The sequence below is a fragment of the Equus przewalskii genome, chromosome 1 (assembly GCF_037783145.1).
Source record: "Equus przewalskii isolate Varuska chromosome 1, EquPr2, whole genome shotgun sequence".
NCBI classification, from domain to species: domain Eukaryota; kingdom Metazoa; phylum Chordata; class Mammalia; order Perissodactyla; family Equidae; genus Equus; species Equus przewalskii.
The window spans coordinates 105,071,431-105,081,454 of NC_091831.1; positions in this window are offsets into that span (position 1 = coordinate 105,071,431).

Below are 10,024 nucleotides of genomic sequence, written 5' to 3' on the forward strand. Positions count from 1 at the left end.
GGGGCAGAGCTCTCCAGACATCATCGTGAGTGGATGTCAGCCCAGAGCGGCCTAGTCGTCGGCTACCCTCCTGGGGTGGGGGGACCACAAAGAGGAAGCACAGGGACCAGAGCAGGGACCACAGATGAAGCGTGTCCTGCAGCTCCTCACCTCTGGACTCCACTCACCAGCCAGAGAATTTCTTCATTGCTTAAACCATTTCGAGCTGGGTTTCCTGTTACTTGGAGCCCAAAGCATCCTAACTACTATAATTCTACCCAACTCCTGGTCTTCTATAAACTGACGGAAGGTTAGCTGTAGGCATCTTCACAGCAGTGTCCTCTGCTCTGGTTTGATTCTGAATTGACTACTGGTGTTTGAGCCCCCCACCCCCCTGGCACCCTTGGCAGAGGGCACCATGCTTCCTCTCTCTGGCTTCATTTGGGTGTCCCCAAAAGCAGACCCCACGACAAGACCTGGTTGTGGGTGATTTATTTTCGAGGTGAACCAACGAAGCGCAAGATAGAGGTGGAGAAGGGAGATGGGGGAGGGAGGGAGGCCCCAGACAAGTGCATGATGAGGGGGTTCCACGGCTGGCAAGGGGCTCAACCCATGGGGCCCTTGGAGAGACGTAGGAAACAGGCCTCCAGTGGGCATTTATCCACAAGCCCCCATCACATGGGATGGGAGGCCTGCGGGGGCGTGAACTCCCCTGGCACCTCTGGGCTGTGCCTGCAGAGAAGGGAGCAACTTCTCAAGGTAGCAGAGAAGAAAAGAGAGGTCGGCCAGTAGGTGTCTCCTGCCTGATGGGAGAGCTGGATGGGCATTGCAGCCTCTGCTCTATGCTCAGTCATAACAACAAATGTACTTCCTGGCATACAGTAGGGGCTGTATAATTGCTGGCTCTGTAAGTGGCAGCTCCTTAAGTGAACTTGCGGAACGCTCTGTGTGACTCCGGGTTCTTCCTTCCCTCCTGCCACCTCCACTCCACTCCCTCTTCCTGCCCCTGCAGGCAGCCAGGGGCTCAAGGTAAGTCTGACTTGACCACACTGAGCTGACCAGACCCCGTCCTGAGGTGGCCCAGCCAGGGCGATGGGGGGCCATGCCCCTCGGCCAGGCCGGGCCATGCTGCTGTCTGCTCGGTGTCAGTAGTCAAGGCGTAAGCTGATCTCAGGGTCACTGCCACCCACCTGTGCCCACAGGCCATGTCACTTGGCCCTCTGGCCTGAGCGGCCACCTGCTTCCTGCCACGGGAGGCCCAGCGCCTGACCTTTCCCTCCCAACATCATTTTCCGTTCTGCTGCACTTTTGGCCAGGCCTGAAATGCTTCTCTGGGGGAGCCGGAGGGATTGTTCCAAAGCTGGTCATTGTTTCGGGATCAGGTTGCCTGAGCCTCAAGAATCCGACAGAAACCAGAACCTCCTCTGAGTCACCAACACCCACAATGGGGCCTTGGATGGACGGCAGGGGCCGGGGTGAAGGGCGGTGGCTCGCTTGCCCCCATCTGTGCCCAGAATGCTTTAGCAGAGCCCTCCCTGCCTGCAGTGGAGCTCAGATTTTGTAGCTCAGGCCAAATGCCAAATTGGCGCAAAGATCTGGCCCCTAGCCTGGGCCTTGCTCTGCCTTAGCCAAGAGGGAAGGTGGCAGCCCGCCTTGGGCAGGGAGAATGCAGCCTGCCCACCATGGAGCCAGGAGGAAGGAGGTTTCAGGACTGGGGTTAATGCTGCAAGGCCCAGGGGAAGCCCTCTCAGATCTTCCTGGCTGGGGTATGGGAATTCCAGGACCCTGGGACCCACTAGGGCTCCGTCTTTGAGTCCATTTCCTGGATCTCCATCCGTCATCCAAGACTGGTCCCCTGGGCAGCTTATCACTTGGACTTTCCCTAATCCCTTCTTTAAGATATGCTTTTTTTGGTGGGGAAGATTGGCCCTGAGCTAACATCTGTTGCCAATCTTCCTGGGTTCTTTTCTCCCCAAAGCCCCAGTATGTAGTTGTACATCCTAGTTTTAGGTCCTTCTAATTCTTCTATGTGGGACACCACCTCAGCATGGCTTGATGAGCGATGTATAGATCCGTGCCCAGGACCCGAGCCAATGAACCCTGGGCTGCTGAAGTGGAATGTGCAAGCTTAACCACTATGCCACTGAGCCGGCCCCTCTAAACCCTTCTTGAGATCTGTATCCCATGTGTACTTTGAGGAGGGGAGGAACCATCCACTGGGGGTACTTGGCCCCTCCTATTGCCCCCAACCCCTGGAGGCAGTAGCTCTAGAAGTTAGCTCCTGGGTTAGCAGTCAAGAAATGAACGCTCTGCCACTCATCAAGCCCACGTCCCTTCAGGAACCTGGCAAACAACTGTGGCTCCTGGTGTGGGCTGCCCAGGGTCCCAGCCCCAGCCCCAGCCCAGGCCGCTTGTCTGATGGTTTCATGCCAAGACACACTGACTGCCCCGCCACATCTCAGCCAGCAGGAGGCTGAGCACCACTTTCAGGACCTACCAGTGTCCCATTGGCCTCTTGTCCTCTCCAAAAGTCCTCAGGTGGGGAGCATGGGCCCCTCCTCCTGATGCTCCTGGCTCCCTACTAGGTAGCAGGCACAGAAGGGGCGCTGGCTCCAAGCCAAGATCCCCAAGAGTAGGGCTGGGGGTGCCTTTCCTACGGTCAAGCCTCTTAGTACCTCAGTAGAATCTGACCTGCCTACCCTCCACTGGCCACAGCCCTGCTTCACGGCCACCTGCATTGATTAAGTACCTATTGTATACCCAGGGCTGTGAAACGGAGCAGATGTAAGAGTTGGGCCTTTCGGTCACAGCACTGGCATCAGAAAAGCATTTATAGTTTGACATATACTCTTTTGATCCTCATGACGACCTCCAGGTACAAAGATTTTATGAACTCTCCCATTTTCCAGATGGGAAAAGGGATGCTTTTGTGAGGTCACATAAGTGTGGGATTAGAATCCAGCTGTTCTGAAGCCATTGTCTTTTCCATGATGCTGAGTGGCCTCCTTCATTTTTTGAGGAGTTTATTACTGAGTTTTGGAGACAAGGCATCCCAGGTGAGACCACTCTTGAGTCATCACTTGTGAGCCAAAAATCACACAAACGTAATGCAAGCATGGGCCTTCCGGAGGACCTTGTTGAGGGGTCCCTGTCGCAGGGCCTGGAGGGAAAAGCAGATGCAGCTGAGAAGAGAGTGGCCAGTCGACCTGCTCCGAGGGATGATGGAAGCAGGACAGTGCCATGTGGACGGTGCACAGATGTGCCAGAAGGTCGTGTCCTGTGACAGATCAGGCTGGGCTTCAGTTGAGGCTAAGGAGTGTGATCTGATCCAGGAATAGCAACACCACAGTAGATTTTGACCTGGGAAATGGGCCCCTGCATGCCTCTAGGCTGGAGTAGCCTAAGGAGATGGCGTAGGGGAAAGGTTGCCAGTTAGAGGGACCTCTGCTGGCCATATGGAAGGTGACAAGAGCCTGGCAATTGCATTTTAAAACGTGGAGGCAACCAGACAAAACAAGCATGGCACACCTGACTTGTACTCACCATAACCTATTCTGCACAGCAAGGGTCCTACAGACCTCAAAGGGTTTTCTCCTCCTGGGCCTACAAGGAATGGACTTCACCCTCCTGAGTGGCAGCTCCTCCCTCCTTGTCCTTGGTCAGCAGGTCTGGCAGGACTCCACAAGCCCTGACCCTGCACTGAGCAATGAGGGCAGCCCCATTGTAGGCTCTTCTGAGGTCTCTGCTCCCAGACCCCTCTCTGGCTGGAGTGTTGGCTGGTCATCAGTTTTGCTCTGTGAGTTATGAATAAAGTGGAGACCCCCTAGGCCTCAGCTTCACTGTTCTTTGCTCCTCCCCTCCTTCCCTCCTCTTACCAGTTGGGCCCCTTCCTCTGATCAAAATCTGGTCCCTGGAAAGATCAGAGAGCAGTCATATGTTCTCCTTTAGGGCCAGCATCTCAGCTTGGTCATCGTTGTACCTTGGTTGATGAATATAGCACCTGGCAAATAGTAGACCCTCAGTAAGTTGAAAACGAGAATGTTTTTTGACTGTATCCATGGATGCATGGATGGATGGATGCCTGGATGGGTGGATGGATGAATGGAAGGTTGGATGGATGAATGGGTGGATAGATGAGAGGATGTGAGGATGCATGGATGGATAGATGTGAATGTGTGAAGGCTCTGTTAGGTGGAAAATCAACTGAAAATGCCCCCTTGGATTGGAGACAAGTGGGGAGAGGGTCCTGTTGGCTGCTTCACCTGTTCCCTTCTGGGTATTATTTTTTGGGCTCTCTGGGCTATGAGTGGCAGGGAAGTAAGTTGACTAAAGCCACCAGACCACTCACAGTCCCAAGCAGTAGCATGTGGTCTGGGGCTGTGTGGCTCTGGGCCAGACTGAAGCAGGGCACGGCAATCTCAGTGGGACCCATGAGTGAATGGATGCTGTGGAGCAAAGCATCAGATGTCACTTTGCAGGGTCCTAAATCCCTCAGGTGGAATGGGAATCAGCACCTCCCTATTCTAGCTGATGACACAAGGCATCTTCCACCTCCTGGGGCCCCATTTTTAACTTCTGATCATCTGCCTGATGAGGCGTGGACTGGAGCAAGATGGTTTCCAGGGCGCCTCTGCCTTCCACTGCCTGACCCTTAGGTTTCATGGGCTACAATGGAGAAGATAATTGGACCCCAGGTTTTCTCAACAGCTGCAAGCCAGGCCTCAAGGAAAGCTACAGGGCTAATACATAAAATCTGCCGTCTTTGGAGACCTTTGCTGTATGTGTGCAGATATACATATATATAAAACGTGTACTTTGTATATATGTGTGTTAGGTGCCGTCGAGTCAGCTCCAACTCCTGGTGACCCTATGAATGAGTGATGTCTACAATGTATAATTTTTATATATGTGTACATATCTATCTATCTGTGTATGTATATATATGTGTGTGTATATATGTATACACACACACACACACACACACACTTTTTTTAAGAATAAGAAAGTACATTAATCCCTGGAGGTCTGAGTCCATTCTCAGAAGCTCAAAAGTGAATGTCTGGAACACGCAGTTCACAACAGTGGCCCAGCCAGGGGGCTTGGAGCAGGCTTGGCCTTGAGCTCCATAAACATGTCCTGGTGTGGCCATCGTGTGGTTTTGTGGTGGCAGGAGGGACCAGGCAGGTGAGGAGGGGTTTTCCTGATTGAATGTGGTCTGGAGCAGACTGACGGTGTCAGAAGTGCTGGTGACTGGCCTAGTGATTGGACACCCAGCGGGGCTGCCCTCTTAGTCCCCAAATGTTTGGGCAGGGGACGTGGGGCCAGTTCTGGCCAATAATCGAAAGTGGCTTGTGACACTTCCAGCCTGGAGCATCAGAATGCTGGAGATGTCACCTTTCCTCTGAAAAAAAAGCTGGCAAAGTCCAAAATGGTGGCTGCCCCATCAACCTGGTCCTGGAGAGACAAAAATGGTCAGGCCACCTGCCAACCCATCATGGGCATGTGCCATGAGCAAGAAAGAAACCTTTGTTCCTATTAATCACGAAGATTTTGGGGTTGTTTGTTACTGCAGCAAAACCTAGCCTATCCTGACAGATTTGAGACCCAAATACTCTCAATAATCCCAAAAAAATCCTCTGACTTTCCTTCCAGCCATCACCAGGACATGCTGGTTGTCAGGGTCTTGGTGGGTCTGATCTAGATTTCCTAGCCAATCCATCCAGCAACGCTATAGATGGCCTGGATTGCTTCAACACCTTCACCTCCCTCCCCTCATTTGGAAAGCCCCCCAACCTGGCTCTGGGGTCCAGCTCCATCTGTAACAGTTCTTGCTGGGAGGGCTATGATTTCAAGCCAGGCTGAGGAATTGCAGTGAACGGGTGGCCTCCGGGGAAGACCTGCCCTGGAAGTGGGGGCTCCAGTTGGCATAAAAAGTTGTTTTCACACTTGCCTTATTTTTTGCCAAGAGCCGATGGTCTCCTCTGGCTGCGAAGCAGTCAAGGGAGCAATCTCTCCTCCTGGGAACACACAGTGTTAAGCGGGGAGCTGAGAGGTGTGTGCATAACCTTTCAGGCCCAACCCTGTCTCCTCATCTATCTGAACCCCACGTGCAAGCCCTGCACACGGTGTGGACAGGTCCTAAGTGCTCTCAGTCTGGGAAGGCCGTGAAACAAGCATGCCTCAACTCCCGGCCAGCGGCGGGCTTGATGGGGAGGTGGTTTTTAACAGCCTCCTGCTTATCGATTTTCGTGTGGTCAGGTCAGCTTCAGCCCACACTTCCACGGCAGGAGGCTGGAAACCAATGCTGCTTTGTCCCCATCTATTTCCTGTAGGCTCTCCGCAGTGTGGCCAGCTCCCTGCTGGTTGTGTGACCTTGCGCAAGTCACCTCACCCTGGGTCCCTGTTGCTCCTGCATGCCTGTCATCTGGCGATGACACGTACTGAAAGCCTGGTAAAGGCCAGACACTTCCTCAGCGGCTGACGCACAGTAGCATATTAGGTCCTCACCCAGCCTCCCTGAGTAGGTGCGATTCTCATCCACTCCTGTTTCATCAGATGAGGATATTGAGGCACAAAGAGGTTAAGTAATGGAATGGCCATCACACAGCCAGTGGCAACGGAGGAGAGAAAACCCTTCCTACAGTGTCCACTTCTGAGGACGGCTCAGTGACTGATGGCTTGGACACGCATGGCCGTGACCTACCTCTCTTACTGGGGGCGCCACTGTTTCCTGCTTTTCATGCCCGGTGACAATTTGCCCTCGGCCTCTGTTATCACATCCCCCATCTTGTTCCCTGATGGGGAACAGCACAAAGTGGCTGCTGGCCAGCTGTGCACACAGCCACGTGCAGATCTGACAGGCTGGCCTCCCTGGGGGATTCAGGACCTCACCTGACGGTAGGTAGGAGCTGCCAAGGGAAGGCTGTGGCCAGCAGGTGACAGGGCATGGGTGAGAAGGCCTGTTGGCCCCCCCAAGGGAGGCGGAGGACTGGACTGATGCAGCAGCAGAAGGCAGGGCTGACCTTTCTCCGATGACCACCCTGCACCCCACGCAGAATCCCAGAACCGACCTGACCAAAACAGTGGCTCCCTGGGAGTGCAGTGAGCACCCACGGGGTGCCAGACTCCTGCGGGGTCAAGTGGGGATGACACACTGGGAGGGGTCAGGCCCTCTTGGGAGAGGTTAGAGAGGGGTCTGTGACCTCGCTGGTGTGAGGAGGGGCAGCAGCCACCAGAGGCTCTGGACCCAACCTCAGGACCCAGCCAGGTGGGTGGTGCCATGCCCAGGACAGTGTGTATGGGAAGGGGGTCCTGCCCATCTCTTGGGGGTCCTTCTCTGTTGCCCCTGGAGCCACCATATGGGCAAATGATGGAACCCAATCACAGATTCCAGCAACATTGGTTTGGCCCAGGAGGGACCCCTCACTCAAGATGGGCCAGTCCAGCATCTCTCCTGTTGGAACTGGACTGGGGGCTGTAACTCCGGGGGGGTGGGGGGTGGTAAGTGGAGGCCACCCGGCAGAGGGTGAAGAAGTTGGGGGGGACACAGGTCTCTGCCCATGCTCTGCCATCCCCCTACAGGGCAGGAAGGAGACACAGATCAAGGATGGAAACCGCCCCTGCCCGCCAACCCCCAGGCTGGCTGCCCCTCAGTTGGATCCCTGGGCTTTGCCTCTGCCTGCTCAGCACGCGCTCTGGGCCCCAGCTGAGTGCTCACGGCTGCTCCAAGTCCTGCCTGAGTCACCCAATCCCGCTGACTGCTGTCCTGTCTGCCAGGTGCTCCCCCTCCTCCCAGCCACCCAGAGATGGACACCCAGCATCTCATGCAGCCTCAACTGATAGGGAGTTCCATGTGAGGCAGGGATGGCCTCTCACAAGTGAGCCCCAGATATGAAAAGGTCGTTGAGACAAGGAAGGGACCTCAAAGACAGATGTCACGTTGGCCACACTGAGGTCTGGAGCTGGTTTGTGACCTGTGGTGGGGTGGGGTCAGACAGAGCATGGAAGCTGGCTGGGGAGCCCAGGTGGACACGTGCCAGGCCTCTTCTCCAGGGGCCATGGCCAGCAGGACATTGCTGTCCCCTCCCAGCGGTTGAGTGGAGAACAGTGAGAGGAAACAGGCTGGGGTGGGTGGGGACATCACTGAAGGCCAGCTTTGACTCCTGGGGAGAGCAGCCCTGCATCTGAGAAATCCCCTTGGCCTGGGAGGCTGGAGAAACAACACCAGCGTGGGTGTCCGGCCTCCAGCAAGCACCACGCCCTCCCACCCCCTGAAAGCTATTTCTGCAGCTTCCTGGCTTGGTTCCTCCTGCTCCGCCTCCACCTCCGTCCTGGGTGAGACCTGACTGGGAGCAGCGGCCAGGAGAGGTCACGTATAGGGCAGGTCCCGGCAATGAAAGGAAGGTCCCCCTCGTGGAACAGCATGGCTGGGGAACAAGAGGCTCGTGTGCCACACGATGGCCAGATTTAACTCCTGGGATTCCAGTTAAAATGGAAACTTTGGAAAATCAGAGCTGCTGTGGCTCAGTCTGCCTCTCCTCACCTGAGCAGAACTTGCTGGGGCTCCATCTGGCTTCTCACTGGGCTCTGGGGGTTCTTGGCAACTTCTTCCATGGCAGGGACCCCATAGAGCTTGGGGGGCGGGTGGCAGATGGCCATGTATGGCTGCTCTCCCTGGCTGGAGGGGGCAGGAGCCTGTGACAGCCTCCATCTTCCGTCCTCTAGAGGAGGGCGGAGGACCAGGAAGGCGCCCATTGCCAAGGAGACACGCTCTGCAGAGCATTATGGGGAGGACTACATGACACAACAGATTCAAAGCACCCAGCCCAGAGCTCACCTCTCATGCCCGCCACCTGCTAGCATCCCGATGGGCAGTTAGCCAGCCCTGGGACAGCCTGACCACTGCCCACTTCCCCACACCTCATGGTGGCCACCATGCAGATCCAGGTGGCTGAGGACAGGAAGACAAGGCCTGTCACAGAGGAATTCATGATCTTGTCACATCTTCAGAAATTATCTATTTTTTTTTTTTAGGAGCTTATACCTTTGGTTCTTATAAACAATTCATCTTCTAAAGTTCCACCTGGGACTCCTGCATAGCCTTATGGCCACCTGATTTCAATAATGACCACTCCCCCCAACCCCCGCCCCCGGGTTCAGTATCTCCGTCTCCTGCTTTATTTTTCTCCATAGCATTTATTGCCCAGAACACACTCTGTATCTTACTGATTTATTTGGTTTAGCATCTCTTCCCACCCCCACTCCAAGTAGGAGAGAAGTTCCACGTGGAGTGACGTGGTCTGCTTTGTTTACGCTCTGTCCTCAGAACCTAAGCTGCGCCTGCCATGCTGTAAGCGCTCAGTAAATGTTTCTGGAATGAATAAAGGATCCTTTTCTCAGGAGAGGGTGACACTTCCTCAGTGGGAAGGGAGGACCCCAGAGACCCTGAGGCTTCCAGGAGCCCTCTCAGCAGCACCCGTCCTGGGCTAGAATCAAGTGCACTCCCTCCGGGTCCTCACTGCAACCCCCAGGGCAGTGGGGGGACCTGCTCAAGCCGCCCAGCAAGTCTTGGCTTCCCAGCTTCCACCGTGCTCTCCCTGGCACCCTCATCCTCACACTGAGGCCGCAGACCATCGCTGGCAGCTGGGCAGACATGCAAAATCTCCACCCAACCCTGGACCCAGGAACCAGACCCTGCATTTTACAAACTCCTGGATCACACAAGTGCACGTTTCAGTTTGAGAAGCGCTGGTGGCCTGCCCAAATGCTGCCTTCTCCCAGGCTAAGGGAAATGCTTTGCTGAAACCATCCTCATTTCTTTTTTCCTCTGCAGCTCCTAAAACAGGCAGCGTCCTGGCTGAGGGGGACAAGCCTTAGTGTTACCGTGCGGAACCGGTGAAGGGCAAACCCAGCAATTAGCCACGAGAGTGGGGAGGCGAGGCGGGCATGATGGAGAGCCAGGAAAACAGCAGCCATAATTGCAGGGTGTGCCAGCCGTGGGGACGTGTCGGGGGAGGCAGCATTAAGATGGCAACCATCTCTGCGT